The following is an 18,752-nucleotide window of genomic DNA, read 5'->3' as shown; positions in this document are numbered from 1 at the left end:
ACAAGACTGATATTTTTGGAAGTCCTTGGCAGGCTAGTGAGAGTAGTTTCAGTAGACTAATTGGGAGCTGGGTAAGTGGGACAGGGTAGTAGAAATGGAAGAAGCAAAAATCATAGAGCAAATTAATATTTGGGCGTAATATTTAAAACTCTGGAACTGTAAGTAACTATTAACTCTTTCTGATACTGGTACTAAGAGACAAATCTAAGGCACACACTTAGTTGAAAATCACAACTGATTGGCGTGCATTTTAGTTGCATTGGCGTGCAATTTAGTTGCTATTTAGAGGGTGGGATGTGACCTGCAATGTGTCCAAATCCATGCGATAATGAGCTGTTCTATAAGGGATGTACACAGAGTGCTCGGCACGACCTATTTTAAGACAATCCGATTTTTGCAAAATCCAAACCTACATATCACATGCATTAAGGGTGATGGATTTCAGACAGAGATAAGAGAGGAAGGGGAAGCAGGAAATGAGGAATATCGCAAGGGCTCCACACAAAGCACAGGAAGGAGATTGTAGGGAGAAGACACCCCCCACTGAGGGAAGGCGACAGTCTGGGGCTGCCCTCGAGAAAACAACCCTGTCCTCGAGGCCACAGGGGAGGAGAGGGCACAAGGAGGAAGCCATTCTCGGAAGTTAAGACAGCCAGAGGAGAACAACAAGTTCAATTATAGACAGAGCTGCAGGAAGAGGATTTGCTGGAAGAGGGAGTATTTGGAATTTGAGACAATGAATAAGCCAGAAATCAAGGAGTCAAAGAGGATAGGGAAAGAGAAAACCCTGAGGGCAGCCAAAGGAGGAGTTCAAGCCATTTCAAGAACATGCTCTAAGAATAGGAGAATATGCAAGGCCACAGAGAGGTCTAAGAGAGGAACTTGAGAAATAAAACAAAACAAAAATAAATACAAGGAAGGGAGTAGAAAATCTGAGTACCGTTTGTAAGAGAAACTGGAAAGTGTTCAAGTGTGTGTGGCCTTTGTTTGATGTTGGGTCGTGAATTCATTCTGGTGTGCCAGGCCTTTGCAAATATAACCTATAAATGCCTTGTGAGGGTCAAATGAAGAGAGGCGGCACCTAGGAGGGGGAAAAGGATGTCCCAGTTAGTGTTTGACCATAGAGAACCTGGAAAGTAGGCGCTCTAGAGTCCATTCATTACCTGGTGGACATTGGAGCCTTTTGGGAAAATTTTACACTTTTCCCATCTCCGATACAAAGCCCGAGTATCAGGGCTAAACCAGCTTAGTGTTTATATTAGTGAAAAACCATCTCCTTTGATTGACTTCAGTAGTAGGTAGCACTGGGGTATTCAACAGTTGTGGAGGTGGCTCCCCTGCATTAGGCCTTGGCAAGTTCTTCTTAGCAATGATCACGCAAAAATAATAGTGAACATTTATCGTGGGTTCCATTTCATGCGCTCTTCTAGGCTCTTTATAGATAGTAGATCCGCATTATTTTCAGATTCCGTGTTTGCCTACTCACAAAATTTATTTGTGACTCCAAAATCACAGGTTTTTGGGGCCATTCATAGAGAAGTACAGGGAAAAATTTGATGCCATGGCAGGCATGTGTGTTCCCAGTTGAGGTCAAAGAGGGTAAAGCTATCATACTGTAAGGAAGTGTCCTTTGGCTGTCATTCTAATACCATGTTTTCACAATTCTTGTGTGCTTTTTGTTGGTGATTTTGCTGTTTGCAATGGGTCCCAAATGTAATGCCTATGTGCTGTCTGGTGTTCCTCAGCATGAGAAAGCTGCGATCTGCCTTAGGGAAATGTAGGTATGTTAGATAAGCTTCATTTAGGCATGAGTTATGGTGCTGTTGGCCATGAGTTCAATGTTAAGGAATCAATAATATATATGAAATAAGGTGTTTTAAATAGAAACACACATAAAACAAGGTTATGATTTGTTTAGTCGACCAAAATGTGACCAGAGGCTCACAGGAACCTAACTCTTTTCCTTAGGAGCAGTGGCTTAATATTTGCTATTTAAATGTTAACAGGTGGCTTTATAGAACAGAACTACCAGAAATAATAAGAATTGATTGGACATTACTTCACTTATAGTGATAGTGCCAGAAAGCAAGGCTATAAAGTCCACATTTTACAAAAATTCAGGCCTAGAGAAATTGTAGTCCCAGAAATGTTAAAGACTCTGTTCAAAGCCATAATACTGCAAGGAAGTAGAATCCAGCTCTGTCTCTATCTCCAGCTTGTGGAAATTGTGCTACTCTGATGTGAAGGTGGATGTTGAGGGAAGTAGTGGATTCTACACAATGCAGGGAGGATTTTGTTCATAAGCAAGCATGAACCAGCCCCAGCAGTCTCCTAGAAATTGTTTAATGGGAATTTAAAGTAAAACCGGAATTTCTGAAATCACAAGTAGATGCAGAACCAGGAAACTATTATTTGTTATTGATACTATGACCTTAGTTTATATTCCTGAATGTTACAACCTGGAGAAATTTGGGGCTACACTTTGAAGAGAGTGAAACACTATTAAGATATGTAGTATGTTAGGAAAACACTGAGCAGGAAGCAGGAAGTTCTAGGTCTTGTCCTAATTCTGCCAGGAACTTGCTGTGGGGCTTCAAGGAAGTCCTCTTTGTAGCCCTACCCCTTTGCTGCTCCACCAGCAAAATGAAAATGTTGATGGAAGTTTCCCTCTGCTTTTAGTTTTTGTGATATGAAAACTACATAGTCTTGGATGGCTTTTAGCTAGATGACTGTAAGCCCTATTTTGCCTAGAATAGGCTTGGTTTATTCCTTTTGTCCTGGTATATTATTAATAGCATCTTTAACTCTCCAAAGTGTGCCAATTTGGACAAAAAAAATTATGTAATTGTCTTGTGCTTAACCAGTATTTGTTCCTTGTGTTTTTTCTTAGCTAGATCAGACATAAGAAAGTCCCAGCCTTTGCCTTGGTGAAAACCAGCTAGGATTACTTCATCCAGACACAATTTCTTGGTATCTGGTTGTTGACTTACTTGGCTTCCACTTGTTGCCAGCTTCCTGATCCATCTAACCCAGCTCTTGCATCACACCTTGGTCTTTAATATGAAGACTTTGCTGCCTAAGCCAAGAGAAATTCTGTTTTGCCTTTTGCTCACTGTCCTACCCCCTCCCCCAATTATATCAGCTGAACTGTGAAAAGGAAGTCTTTAATATGAAGAAAAAAGTAATTTGATATAGTACTGCCAATTCAAGGCTGTAGTATGTCACAATACATCATTCCTTGTCCTATTATATTTGATGCCTTTTTAAAAAAAAAATCCAGTTACTTACAGTTGTAATATAATTATGTGAATGTTGATTGAATATAACACAAATTAATTAAAAATTATAGAACTAAAAAAGCTAGATTGAGAAGGAAAAAGTTGAAAAAAAAACTTCTGAAAGTCTTTTGAGTTTTTCTAAACGTACTGTTTCATCTTCTTGTTCTAACATAAGAAAATTGCATGAATCACGATGCAAAAACAAATCAAACTTCACTTTTAAACAAAATGTTATATTCTCCTTTACCCATTCAAATTCTATATAAATAAAGCATAAAAAATAAAGTAAAAATACTTATACCTTATTATTTTTAGTGGGTTAAAAGCACTATGGAATTTATTATATACACTATTAATTTGCTTAGCAAAGCATTTCTTCCCACATAGTGAAATACATACTTTAGGGTAGGCCATATTAAATAATGCTAAATAATCCAGAACTTTCTCAGTGTAGTTTGGAAAATTATATGATCGATTATTCTAATTCTTTAATGTGTGTTTCTGGTTCAAACTCTCCTTTTCTGGGAGAGTTTCTGGGTAACTTTCAGCTATTCAACAGGGAAAAACAGAATATGTTAATGATTAAACAAACATCACCAAACTGGTATCTTAATAGAAACACTGTGTTTTCATGCAGCTCACGGGATAGAAATAAACAATTTCTCAGTAGCAACTGCTTGTTTTCCAAAAAGACCTATCATTTAGAAAGAAACATTAGAGAAAGCCTGAACTGACTGCAAACCCAATCATCTAACTTGTGTCTGCTGTTAAACTTTTTGGAACAATGTTGAGATGGGTTATAGGCTAAAACATCATATTCCTTGGAACTGGCCCGCCAGAAACTTAAATGGAGACCTATGCCCTTGGGGCCCTGAAACAAAGATGTTGAAATAGCCCCATGCCCTGCCACAGTGCTTGTGGTCAGGAAATGGCCTGAGGAAGGCCCAAGGCCTGGCAGGGGCTCTGCTGGTCTACACCCTAAGAAGGAAGAAACCACCAGCAGATTTTATTGGGTTCAGTTCAGAGTTTAAAATGTCATTCCCTTGTCTTTTCCCAAAAAGGGGCAATCTGATCTTATGAGCAGTGAAAGGCATTCTGTATTAAAAACACACGCACACACACACACAACAAAACCTTGTTTGTTGTTGGTTTTAGTATAACTGTTTCACAATTATCTTAATTTGAAATGCTAAATTTTGTTAAGACATTTTTACTTTGTTTCCGAGACACGTATTAAGTAAAAACCTTTCATGATGTTGGCCATTTATGCTTGATCTGTTTTCTGTTAATACTCTCATTTGATTATGAAAAACAAAAGAAAATAAATGTTGTCTCTGTCTGGTGTCTTGTTCAAGATATTTGACTTTTAAATGCTGGCCTGGGGGTGCCTGGGTGGCTCAGTGGGTTAAAGCCTCTGCCTTTGGCTCAGGTCATGATCTCAGGGTCCTGGGATTGAGCCCCACATTGAGCTCTCTGCTCAGCAGGGAGTCTGCTTCTCTGCCTACTTGTGATCTCCATCTGTCAAATAAATAAATAAAATCTTAAAAAAAATGTTGGCATAAAAGGAAGAGAACGCAATTGCTATTTGCTTAACTTAGAACTATGAAATTTGCTATATGTTTGCTGAACTCATTGGTACTGCTGCCTACTTGCTACCCATTATCTTTTCCAGCCACTTTCTCATTCTTTGAAAATTTCACCAATGTTACCTCATTTTGGGTACAATGATGTGCATAGTTTCCTTTTTCTCTTTTACCCAACATTTCTGGTAAATAAAAGTTATATGGAACCAGTTAGCATCTTGAACCCTTGGCAAAGATTCACTGGTCCAAGTCCAGAGATACAGACCATGTTTAAGACAAAGACAAACAATCGAAGTAGGTGCAAATCCAGGCTCAAAGCCAAGGAAGCACCCATAGGCTTGATGTGATGTAGTAAGTTGTGAATTACACCCCATAGACTCTGCTCTAAGGTCGGGGATGTTTGTTTTTTCATCCTGTCTTGAATTTTCTACTCTGAGCAGTGTTCTTTGAGCCCACCTCAGGTGAGCACTCCTAGTGGGAGTAGGGGCCCCAAGTGTTCTCTGCCACCAACTGGAATAGAACAGGTGCTAGGAATCTTTGAGAGTTTCTGCCCTTATAACTTTTATTTTCTCATGGTTATAAGCATGTAAGTCATTCTGTTTAATGGAAATTAGGAAAGAAAAAAAGGTGAGTAAGAAGTATTTCATACCAGGTGTGGGCCATAATATGCACATAATTGTGAGAGGATGCTAGGAACTGAGAATATCCTATACAAGCAAAAAATAAAAGTGAGTCCTGTGAAACATTCCTGATGGACCCAAATATATTTAAAGTAACAAAGAGAAGAAGAGTGCCCTTTTGGAATCACAAAATTGACAGAGTAATCAAAAAATGAATTCTGCACTTACTGTAAGGTGTTGTTAAATGGAGTGGGGGAGGATGGGGAAAGAATTCACTGTACGAGTTTAGGGAGTGGACAAGATAATTTTCCTGACTGGAAGGAAATTATCAGGGTGAGAGGCTTAGGGGAGAAGGAAACATATTTTGATCAGGTGTCTTGTTCTTCTTCTATGATCTGGCCTTGAAAAGACAGATCATAGAGTAGGAAAGAGAGGGAGAGAGATGGGTAAATAGATCTCTTTCAGAAAAAGTGAAAAAATGGCAAATAAAGGGAAAAATGAAACCTGCAATAGCTTTCTAGTAGGAGCACAGAGGGGAAAGAGTAAAGAGAGTTTCATCCCCAGTTACTGGAAGTCCCAAGACAGGATCAGGATCTGGGACATGTTCATGATTAGCAAATGTATGTATGTGATGAATCAGAGGGGCCCCAGGAAAGGAAAGGAGAGAGGACTTGGCCTTCTTGCAGTAAGTGATGATTGGTAATCATTGAAATGTGATAAAGAGGTGACGTTATATTTAAGGGTATGCCTTGAACTTTTATTCTGTATTACGTTGTGCCTCACTTGTGAACTAGTCTAATATCAAAATGAAATTGCTTTCTTTCTTTCTTTTTTTTTTTTTTTTTTAAGATATTTATTTATTTATTTAACAGACAGAGATCACAAGCAGGCAGAGAAAGAGGAGAAAGCAGGCTCCCAGCTGAGCAGAGAGCCCAATGCGGGCCTCAATCCCAGGACCCTGGGATTATGACCTGAGCCAAAGGCAGAGGCTTTAACCCACTGAGCCACCCAGGCACCCATGAAATTGCTTTCTATAATGTACTTTTCTATTTTAAAAAACATTAACTGGCTTATTTTTTTTCTTGTACTAGCTTTTCCTAGTTAAGGAAAGCCTGTACCAGGTGGTGGGTATTATAGAGGGCACGGATTGCATGGAGCACTGGGTGTGGTAAAAAAATAATGATTACTGTTTTTCTGAAAATAAATAAATTAATTTAATTAAAAAAAAAAAAAAAGGAAAGCCTGTCTACAAACCGTTTCTCCCCGAAGGAGATATCAGTTTTTACATAGTGGCATAGTGGCATGCACTATAATCTCAGATTGAGTGCACAAATAATCAGCCCCCATCAGACTGGCCTTGAACATCTATACCTATTAAGTGATGGCAAATGTTAAACCTTAGGAAAAACAAATACCTACTTGGATCATCCTAAGGGAAAGAATCATCCAAGTTTTGAAGTGAGAGAGAGCTGGGCTCAAATCCCAGCTACAGAGTAACCAGCTGTGTGTAACCACTGCAAGCTTAGTTTACCATCTGTATTGACTACAATTCCAAAGAAGCTGTACTGTTGTAGGAATTAGATGTAATATATTCAAAGTGCTAACATAGTGGCACACAGAGCTTTAGGACCTGACTAAGAGCTTGTTACTGTTATTATAGGATACTCTAAGACCATTTATATTTTAGAACTATGAATACTAGCTAGATATATTGAGTATTCTAAACTTACTGATTTTAAAAGCCCTTTAATTACCTAATACAGCTTTCTCAAAAACAGTTTTTAGAAGTATTAAGAACTACAAAATTTCCCTTTAAGCTAGATATATTTTTAGCCCCACCTAGAGTGACCAACTGAATTGAAGGAGTCATTGTGATGTAGCTTTACCTAGAAACTTATTAATGCAAATCCTTGAGAACAAACTCAGACCTACTGAATCAGAAAGTCTAGGGATGGGGCCCCACAATCTGTGTCTATATAAGTCCTCTAGGTGATTTTGATACATGCAGTATGCTAAGGTTTGAGAAACATAGGTCTTAATATGTCACTTTAACCAGATTAAGACATTTTACAGAGAAGACTAGAAAGAAGCAAGGAATTAAGCCTATTTCCATTTCTTTTAGACACATGAGTCAAAATTTTTATAGCTGGTAGTCCCTGTTATTAAAATTCCCCAGGTTCTCTGAGGAATAAGGAATGAGCAAAAAGACAAGGGGCCACAGCTAGCATAATAGTTCAGCTCAGGAAAGAAGTTGTATCCTGTTAAAGGTTGCAACCTTTTGAGGGAAGTTTGCTAAGGAGAGTGGAATTACGCAAACTGAAATGCAGGTTATTGTCACCTATCATCTCTATCTTTGCAAGACGTCACTCAGTCAGTATCCAGGAGTGGGGCTAGGGCAGGATATGTGTGGGTAGCGCTAGATAATATCTCTGGAAGCCTTCCAAGAGGCTTCCAAACACCCAAGAACTTCCCAAACTATTGCCATTTAGTTCCTCCAAAAACCACACAAGTCAGTTCCTCAGGAAGACTCAGGTTACTTTTGCAAAGCAAACCAGGGGCATTTGCATAATCCTCTATCACGATGTATGACTTCAAGTATTTGAATGTCTAGGACAAGACTGTGCAACAGTTCCTTTTATCCCATAATATTGGAATCTTCATAACAAGCCTCTTAGCAGCTAACAGATTTTCTCACTGAACAGATTTAGCAGCTTCTTCTTTCTGTGGGGGATGGGGAAGAATAAAACAAAACAGCTGATTAATGTCAAAATGATGAGTGTAGATGATTAGTGGAACAACTGTAAAGTCTTTAAACTCTAGTTGTCATCACTATTCCAATGGGATGGGAAGCAAACGGGACTGTTAGCAAATGACCAAGGTGATACGACTGGATTATTTTTCATTGATTGCCTTGATTTTTGCATAAAAATGTGACATAAGTACCTATCATGAAATTTGCCACAGATCCTATTTTCCCTCTAATCTGAGGCCTAACCATGTCCTTCTTGCCTAAGAAGGACTGTCTCTCTTTGACCAGCCAGGAAGTAGACCGTGTCTTTCTCAATTAGTGTACTTTCCTCCCTCACCCCACTGTGAAGTCCTAGAGGTCCGTCCTTTTCTTGCTAAACCCAATGAAGGCAAATGCCAAAGTTGCTATCGGAGTGCTGCTAGCCATTGTCTCAGTTGAAAGCATATGTCTTTTCTGTTATGCTATTGAAATGTTGGACATATTTGACTCAGAAATATGATGTCACCAGCTTTATACCTACTTATGACTTGTCAGTCTTTTGTTTGAGCCTGGTGAGCTAAGCTGTGTTCCAGGCAGGCAATGGTTAATATCGTTACTGTTCCGACAAGTCAGTTCAATTAGCAATCTCAGAGGCAGTCATTAATAGATTAATAGATAGTGGGTAACCCTTCTATGGTATCGTAGCATTTTCCATTAATTACTAATGGAAAATAGATGTTGGAATTTCTTCACAATGAAATATGCTAAGCCATACTATAAACATTATAGGTTGGAGATACCCACAGCTTGTTACTAGAAAAATTTGGAGTGGCATCTTTGCTTTATTTTAAAACCTCAATCCTTGTGGCAGTTCAAAAGTTATGGCAGACATAGTCCCTATGCCATTTTAGGAAGGGTGGGTAAACATTGAGTTATTGACCTTTAACACCAGAAAGTATGACTACATAGGGTGGAATTTGGGTCTTTATAAACATTCCCTGTTTCTGTTCAATTCTACTTTTCCTAACCTTCAAGTGGGAGAGAGGGTAGAGCTATATCTTTGTGACTCTTCTTAAAGCGTAGTGTTGAGTTTTGGACAGAAAGATGGACTTCTGAGTGTGGTTGAGGATGGACTGGAGAAAACAGAAGAAACCAGATAGTGTGTCTCTCTCCTAACTGCTAGACTCTTCATCCTTGGCTCAGGCACTCCAGAATTCAAGGAACTAAAGTTGTTTTTCTGTTATTTCTCTTTTCCTCGATCTGGGATCAATGTAGGAAGAAATCAAAAGGTGAAGAAAAGGTAGAGAATTCCAAGCTGAGCAAGTTTATACTAAATGTAGACTCGCCATTGTCTATATATTAAAAAAAGGGCGGGGGGGGGGGGGGGACCAAAATGCCCTAAGTAATGCTCAGCTGGAACCACCATCATTTCCTACCTTTGTTAGGATTGCCAAGCTCTAGCTTTGAGCCAGCAATCAAGCAGAACACTTCTTGGATCTGTCTTACTGAGTATTTGCCTCCATAAAGCTCCACTCAAGACTGGCTCACATCCTGAGGTACAGCCTTTGTAAACTCTGTGATCAAGTGGCCCTGTAATGTGTGGCTTCTGGCTGACCCAAGCACAGGGCCTAAAAGCAGAACCGCCGAGATCTGCTTGCTGGGGCTGACTACTTACTGACTCCTATGTCACACATCAGTTTGTTACATTTAGTTGCAAAGGGAAAGAGAATCAGGCTGCACATCAGCAACAAGTGTGCAGCTTTTATCTGTCATCTGTTGTTTGCTTGTTTGTTTTTGGTATCTTCCTACATGAGGAGACGTTTAATGATGGACCCACTGGGAAAATAGCATTGTCTGGTCTTTGAAGGCTGAGATTTTTAGCTCTTTTATCAGGAAAAATGTGAAAGAATTGAATAATAAAATTCAAGTGATATTGAGTTCCTTCAAATCTAAAGATATTTTAGCCCTTTCTCTCTGTCTTTGAGTAATATGGTATGTAAAAAGAAGACAAATTAATAATTTTGAAGCCTAAAAGACTTATTTTACATGTTCAAATTTCTACTTTGCAGCTCCTTTCAAGAGCCTAAATATTATGATCTAGTCATGTGATTAAAAATTACATGTTGCTGAAACAATTACATCGGATGCTTCCAATGGGATAAATACGCTCAGAGATTAAAGACATGTAGATCAAACTTACAGAAGATAGCAACTCTGTGACACTTCTTCTTTGCCCAAATTTAGTTTTATTGCCCAAACCTGAGAGATGTTATAAGAATAGAAATGAATCTTTGCCATGAGAGACTACAAGATGGAAGAGATATATTTATAATAAAAACAAGTCATAAAAGGTGGATGGTGACTAAGAGAAGGAGAAAGATGACGATATTAAACCCTTACTGGGTCTCAAAAGACTTAAATACTTTATCTCATTTAACTGTCAGGCTGGTCCTGTACTGGGTATTAACATTCCCACTTTGAATTGAGGTAATTGAGAGTTGGGAACTGAGACAGAAGAGACATAGAGATGGAAATAAAACCAACAGTTTTCATACTGATAAAAATGACTACAAAGCATGGCTGTACCTGTGCGGCTAAATGGGCTTGCTTTAGTCCATGGACAATTACCCTCGTTACCCTCCTGGTTCCCAACTCAGCAGGACCATCCCAGGGCCTTCCCCTCCAGGGCAGAGATTGCTCTGGAAAATTTACCATGTAAGTGAGGAACCAGTGAGTGGGAGACAGGCTGGGGGAAGGAGAAATCAAATTGTGGAGCCAAGTACACTGGGTTCTTTCTCCTCTTCTGTATCAGAGAGTTTGTTCCTCTTCCTCTAAGGAGAAGATCAGTGAAGGAGGTAGAGAGAAGCAAGGATATTCTTCCCATCCTTTCCCTCCTAGAAAGTGGGTGGAAATCTCTTGTCTAAGGAAACACGAGGAACAAAAAAATATTGTTGCTACTTCAAGCAAACCCCTTCACCACACCGCTTCCAGGGACTGAGGCCCATGCACTGCTACTGAAATGTGCCCAGAGAGAACATTCCAGTCTCTTTTCTCCATTCTAGTGGTGGCAGCATGGCTTGGTGGTTAAAGGCATGGAGTATTGAATCACTGACCTCGTTTTGAATGCTGGTTCTTCTAGTTATAGGGCCTTAAAGCAAGTTTCTTTATCTCTCTAAGCCTCATTTTTCTCAGTCAAATATAAAAATAGTCATCTCCTCAGGGGTGGTTGTGAGGACAGTGACTAATACTTAGTATGTATTTTATATGTTAGTCAGCTATTGTCCTGGACATAATTTCTTCTAAGCAAAGCCTCTAGCAAGCACATAATGAACTAATTACAGGGCCTAGTTTAAGCTCTGAGTGGTCCTTGCTTACAGTATTTCCCTCTGTGGTAGATAGGAAGAAATGAGGTAACAAGTTTAGACAAGGGAAGGCATAGGAAAGGTGAGCTGTGTTTGCCAAACAATCCCCTAAAATGTTCCTCCCACATTCTCTCTCTTCAGTATTGCAGTTTTTTCCTTTTTTCCCTGCCCTCATCGCCTCTTCCTGTCTCTTCCTTCTCCTTCCCTACTCTTTTGCCTCCTTTTCCCTTTCCAGGAAGCTGAATTCCAGATTCGATAACCATTCATCGCATCCAATTCTTCCAAATGTCTTCCATTGTTCCTTTCTGATTTAATTATTATGGGATCAGAATGTAACTTCTTCCTCTGGAAAAAACAACACACACACACATAAAAATTCAGAGACAAAGTTTTTAGGCTAATTACACTGTTATTAAGAGAGGGAAAGGAGGAGACGCATACAGAAGAGACACTGGGCAGCCTGGTGTGGTTAAGCCAGGCAGATGCTCTAGGTGTTAGGTCTTAGTTTGAATCCAAATTTGAAAAGCATTATTTTCTAAAAGCCTTGAGGGTTTGGGCCCACAATAGTCTATGTGAAGTGTTACTATTTTGAAAAGAATTTATGATTTTCCAGAACTAAAGAAAAGTGAAGTTTCAACTGCTACCCTTTCTGTCCTACTATAGGTTATCTTTGTCCTATCATCATATTAGACCAATCCAAGCTGTTTACAAGAGTAGCCATTTTTAATTTCTTGCCTCACTAGCACTTCAGCTCTAGATGAGGAGCTCAAAGCAGCCAAAGGAGTTTATCTCCTCACCACTGCAGACTTTGAGGTCTGCTTCTGAGTTAAATCAATGTCTTCTGGAAGACCCCCTATAGATAACTCTTCAGCATGACTATTAAAAATAATTTATCCTTGACCATCAAATAGGGAAACAATATACCAATTTCCTTATACAAGCTTGAGTGACCAAACACAGTCTCATCCTTTCTTTGGCAATCATGCCCTCTCTAGTTTCTTAAGGACACAAGTATGAAAGAGAGGAAGAGAACAGTTATTGTTTAATTCCCTGAATTCCAGGAACAGAAGGGAGTAGTATTTAATGAACACCTGTTGTATGCCACTTGCTTTGCATATGTTATCTCAGTTTATCCTTACAACCACTTTATAGGGTAGATACATTTTATTTACATTTTAAATGGGGATATCACAGCTCACAGCATTTTGTTAAAATACTACAGCCAGAAAATGAAGGGGTCAGGATGTTAACACATGTCTCATTGATGTCAAAGCCCATGGGCTTCCCAGTGTGAAATGGTGCTCCTCAAACCAGAGTGGAGCCTGGGCTCCAGTTCTGAGCTTGGATTTCCCAAAGCAATGAACACCTTCCCATAATTCATAGTAAAAGCCCTTTCATTTACTGTAGTTGACCTATTTGCAAAGTTATCAGACTGGGCTCAATTGTCCCAAGTGTACATGTGCTGGTGCGGCTGAGAAGATGAACAGGTTACTGAGGTTCTCCCATCCCAGAATGTTTCTGAAGTCTGTTCCTTCCTTTGCAGCTTGAATCCTGCATTCCAAGGCTCAGTCAGACCAAGCTTGGATCTTCCTCACTGTCTTAGCAGCTGCCCTTTTGCTTGAAGTGAGACTATCCCAGCTTTAATCACTACCCTAGGTTCCCATTCATTCCTCTTACCCATAGCCATGTGTAGCTTCTAGTTTATAGTTTAAAGTCAGATACCCAGGAGTCTTGAGTGTTTGGACAGTTTCACTTGTGACCAAGCCTCTTCAAGTAACATCAATCAGGAGCTCCTCAGTATATTCATTCCTAGGATTGTTGTAATAGATTACCCCAACCTGGGTGACTTGAAACAACAGAAACTGATTCTTTCAAGGTTCTATAGGCAAGAAGTTCAAAATCAAGCCATTAAGGGGGTCATGTTCCCTCCGAAGGCTCTAGAGAAGATCCTTCCTTACCTCTTCCTAGTTTCTGGCAATCCTTGGCTTGTAGCTGCATCACTCCAATCTCTGCTTCTTCCCTGTGTCTCTGTGTCCCTGTCTTTCCTCTTATAAGGATATCAGTCAGTGGATTTAGTGCCCAGTCTAATCCAGTATGACCTGATCTGAACTAAGTACTTCTACAAAGACCCTATTTTCAAAGAAGCTCACATTCTCAGGTTCCAAGCTGATATAATTTTTTAGAGGGGAGGCACTTTTCAACCTGCCAAACTCAGGGATATTTCTGAGCCTCCTTCTCTGCACAGCTCCACCATACAGGTTCGCCTGGTGGTGTTAAGCCTGACAGCAAAACCATTGTTTGTCCTGGATTCCAAACTGACTCTGAAAGACCCTGGGAACCATATTAATATAGAGTACTATTTCTTACTGTGTAGAGTACAACAGAATATTCATGGCTTCTTGCTTGTTATGAAACAGGTGACAGACTTAACTTGCTTTGAAGGCTAGAACATATTTTGCAATATCTGATATATGGTTCATTACACTTTAAAGCAATAGAAAAAAAATACCCAAAAGATGTTGAAAATAAGGCATAAAGCTCATATGGCAGTCAAGGAAGAAAGATATCAATTTAAAAAATGACAGAAATAGCTTTTTAAAAATTGCCTTGACAAAAAAAGATAATGAATTATAAATGGTGCTTGCCAAAGTACAGCTCTCATAGGCCACCATGCATATGATATTTTTTCCAAGTTGAAAATGAATCAAGGGGTTGAAGTCACTTGAAAGAATTTTTTTTTTTTTTTAAATCAGTTACATCTAAATTGTAGCATTACCACCCACCCTCACAGACAATGCCAATGGAAATTCTGACAAGCTGGTCAACACATGTCTGAAGGCAGAATCAAGGTTTTGTGCTATACAGCTGAGTTATATTGGAAAAAAGGCAAGGACATTTTGCTTATTATCCTCCATTAGCCAAGTTAGATTTATAGCTCAAAACAGCAATCACAAAAACCTGGAGAGCAGACTGGGCGCTTGGATTGATGCAAATCACTTCAATTTAAATAAACGTTAAGAAGCTTGCTGGATATAATTGTTATAATAGCTTTAAAAATATCACTTCACCAAATGGTTTTTTTTTTTTTCTTTAATCTGAAAAGAAGTGAACCAGACTGGAAACAATCTGGAACACTTTACTTTTGCTATATTTACCTTTTTCCATAAGAATGGGAGGGCTCATAATGAGGATGTACAGGGGCTTAGGGATAATCTGTCCCTCTCTGAATTTACAGATTTGCAAAGAAATGGGAGAAACAGGTATTGCTAAACAACCAGGGAGCATGAACACTTTGAAGCCTGTTTTAAAATTGTGCATGCTCTTGGTCTATTGAGCTTGTCTCGCAGACTACAATAATGCCTTAAATAATGTTTGTCAGGAAGCACCATAGAAGAGTTAGCAGCATGAACTTGAGAAATAGACAGACTTGTGAATAGGTTCCTCTTATGTTCCTATGAGTAAAGAAATTAGTTTCTCTGCCTTTCATCCTATTGACACTTGTGAGAAACTTGCGCTTGGGAGAGTATTACATAAGGTTAGTATATAGCTGAAATAAGATAAACATATACAAAATGAATGCCACCTAGTAAAGTTTCAATAAATATTAGCATTTACTAGGAACCCTTTCCTTTTTTGTTTTATTTTACTTTTGGAATATACAGAGGCTACTTTGTAAACAGTTAACTCAAGCACAATGTAAAGATCTATCTTTTCAGTGGGATTGGTACTACAAAATGCATAAGCACATTGCCCAGAGGTTTGTGTTCCTGGTGTTGGGGTACCCTGAACTGTTATGTAATGGGAAGTGCAATGAATCCAAAGTTAGCAAATCTGCATTGGAGTCCTGCTGCCACTACCAAGTCAGCCCAACCTCTTCGGGCCCAGTTCCTCATGAGTAAATGGAACCATTCTAGCTCCAGAATGCTAGGTCTACAGCTGTAGTTAATACGACAGGTGAGCCTATAGAGAGGACGGGTGAGAGGTTTAGAACTGAAATGAGGACAGATGGCCAGTAGGGTTAGGATACAGGTAGATAGTAAAGTTTAAGAAAAAAAGGAAGAGTGTGAAAGAAGGGAGGAATCACATGGTGATCCCTATGAAGGAGGAGAAAGATAACAAAGGAGGAAAAAAGAGGGAGAAGGGTAAGGAGACTGGAGAGAAGGAACAAAAAAGAGGCTAGAGTAAGAATCTTTGTTCTGCTTGGTTATATAAGTGATTAGCAGTAGCTGCATCCTTATACCTGACTGAGCGCTCAGGTTGGGGCTGACGGTGGCCAACTGCCCGTGTGAGGAGTCCCTGTGAAGTCAACACGGTTGTACCTTTCTTTACAGGAATTCGGATGTGGAGATACCAAGTTTGTCTAATGGAGTAGGTGCGGGATCAGATGGGAAGCAGGATAACTGCTTGAAACCTTCTTAGAAAAGGAAATGGAAAACAGAGCAGAGGCAATTATTACAGAGATAATCCAAGGAAACTTCCCTGAAGTGAAGAACATGAAAATTTGGACAAGACTTCAAGTCCGCAGCAGCATGGTGAAATGAAAGAGACAGCACAGCTCACAACATCTTGAAACGTCATTACATTTGGAAACAATAAAACATATTTAAATTTCCAAGAGGAAAAATAGGTCACATGATAGCCTGGGAATTAGAATGGCCTCAATTGTTAAAGGTTAACATTGAAAGCTGGAAGACATTACCACAATGCCTTCTTTTCTGTCAGAAACTAATTGTTTTTAAAAATATTTTATTTATTTATTTGACAGAGATCATAAGTAGGCAGAGAGGCAGGTGGAGAGAGGCGGAAGCAGGCTCCCTCCTGAGCAGAGAGCCCGATGTGGGGCTCGATCCCAGCACCCTGAAATCATGACCTGAGCCAAAGGCAAAGGCTTAACCCTCTGAGCCACCCAGGTGCCCCAAAAAACTAATTTCTGACCTAGACTTCTTTACCCAAACAAATATTTAATTAAGCATTTTCAGATATAGTCCATCTCAAACATTTACTTTCTACACGCAGTTTCTTAGGAAGCAACAGGGTAATGTGCTCTATGTTATTAAGAAGGAAGGAAGGAAGGAAGGAAGGAAGAAAGGAAGGAAGGAAGGAAGGAAGGAAAATAAAAAGGGAGGAAGGAAGGGAGGGAGAGAGGAAGGGAGGAAGGAAAGAAATTGATTCAAGAAACACGGTTCAGTCACAAGAGGGAAGCACAGGGGTTTATGAGTCTGTTGGTAAGGGTAAGTTTTCAAGGATCCTATAAACAGTGAAGATTGGGACCAGAAGACAAAAGGCTGTAGGCAGGTTGTGGGACGGGAAAACTGAAACTGGTATCACCTGATGCATCTGATCACACTGAGCAGCTATTTACAGTTCAGGTGGAGATTTGGATAAGGAATTAATGAAAAGTAAATATAAAATGGAATAAATACAAAGCATAAAAATACCACATGAGAGAGGGAAGAGTTGCTTAAGAATAGGATCATACTAAATTACATGGCTCAGCTCTGAACATTTTTATTGTCATAACAAGAATTAAATACTTATTTAATCACAAATTGTGATATGACTATTTTGGGGGGATAAATAAGGGGAAAGTGTGTGTGTGGAGAGTGGCTTAGGAGAAGTAAATTCTCATATTCTAATTTGGGAATTCATTATATAGTAACTAAATGTTGGAAAACATCCAGAAATAGATATAAGCATATTACAAAAGTGACTTCAAAGACCAAATAAACAGAGTTCAGAGATTTAGTAGTGGCTGTCCCTGAGGAGCAGGAATCTGAAAAGAAACTGCCGCTTTTTGTTATTCTTTTGAAACTGTAGTAATATTTGAGTTTTAAAAATTTTATGCACTGATCACTATAATGAATATAAAAATAAATTTAATGTGTATTTGGAATATAGAGAAAAACATACCTCACTGTGATGACAGATGTGAAAACTCAGAAAATCCCTAATAGATAAACATTATATTTCACTTTACCTGTGAAGAAATTGAAGCCCATAGAAATTTTGCAAGTTGACATAGTTACAAAATGACAGAGCCAGGGACTAGACCCAGTCTTTTCGATTTCATATTCAGGCTTCACAGTATCTGCTGCTTCTCATTATCTTTTACCTTAAGTTTGCCACACTGCTTTAAATATCACCCACACAGTCGCAACTAAAAAAACTCTGAATATACAAAATCACAGCCTTCATTAGTCATGTCTGAACTAACTGAACAGAATCGAATATTATCTTAGGTCTCATTTGCACCCTCAGTTTGGTGACACCCTGGGGACCAGAGATGATCATTCAGGTGGGTAGTAGGTACAGCTTTGGGGTCTAAAGCTTTTCCTAACAGATAAATGTTTCTCATTAGATCATCCCAAGACACAAGGAATGGATTTCATTGCTTTATAAATGTTCTTAATTGGATTCAGTACACCTGGGAAATAACATTTCTATTTGCTCTCAAGACATGATTGCATTAAACCTTAATGATGTACCAGATGTGGGGTTAGACAAGACTATTTTAATTGAGTGTCAACTATATTATTGGAGCACTTGTCTAGATTTACTTTTTCAAAAAGCTGTAAGCTTTGACGAACTCTCAGTTCTCTTCTGTTAGTTTGATAGAGCCCCTGAAAATACCGCCTCCTTCCACAGCGCAAGGCTTCACTAGCTTTCTCCTTGGTAACCAGATAGCTTTTGTCTCCTTCAGCACTAGTTCCTGTAAGTGTCATTACGATGTCTGCAATTTGCACAACTCAATGGCTGCTCCAATAAAATAAACAAAATCTGATTATGTCAAAATTGGACCCTGCCTGAAGTAGGATGATTAGTTTTCATTCTATATATTATATGAGCACCCAGAAAGATGGTAAATATCAAGATGTTTCTTAGAAAACTTTATAAAGAGAATTAGTAAGGAAAATTTAGGCTGAGTTGCTATGTATCCTATCAATTTGATCTTTGTAGTCTCAGTCCTCGGGTTTTAGGTTTATGAGCCTTTGGAATTTTATGCAAAATGAGCACAAATGTGCATTTTGAAAAAAGATGGTCCAGAACCTTTGCCAAAATTGTGAGACGTTCATAACCCCCAAAACATAAAGAATCATTGCTTTATATAAAGAAATGAAGTCTATGTGGAATTCTTTAGTTAGATTGTTCTTGGTGAAAATATAGAATTTTTTAAATAGGTA

At 39.0% G+C, this 18,752-nt stretch overlaps 2 long non-coding RNA genes across 2 annotated transcripts in view; one reads left to right on the top strand and one right to left on the bottom strand.

Annotated features, from left to right (window-relative positions):
* Positions 1 to 18,752, top strand: part of LOC309848695 — an 81,620-nt gene that overhangs the window by 44,788 nt on the left and 18,080 nt on the right. The gene's annotated exons all lie outside the window — the stretch shown is intronic.
* LOC309848694 overlaps positions 8,153 to 18,752 on the bottom strand; it is a 67,199-nt gene continuing 56,599 nt past the window's right edge. The window contains exon 3 of the long non-coding RNA XR_014303217.1: positions 8,153 to 8,202. This is a non-coding gene — a long non-coding RNA (uncharacterized lncRNA). The remainder of the gene's footprint in view (positions 8,203 to 18,752) is intronic.

The sequence above is a fragment of the Mustela nivalis genome, assembly GCF_964662115.1.
Source record: "Mustela nivalis genome assembly, chromosome: 15".
Taxonomy (NCBI): domain Eukaryota; kingdom Metazoa; phylum Chordata; class Mammalia; order Carnivora; family Mustelidae; genus Mustela; species Mustela nivalis.
This window is presented reverse-complemented; position numbering and strand designations above follow the sequence as displayed.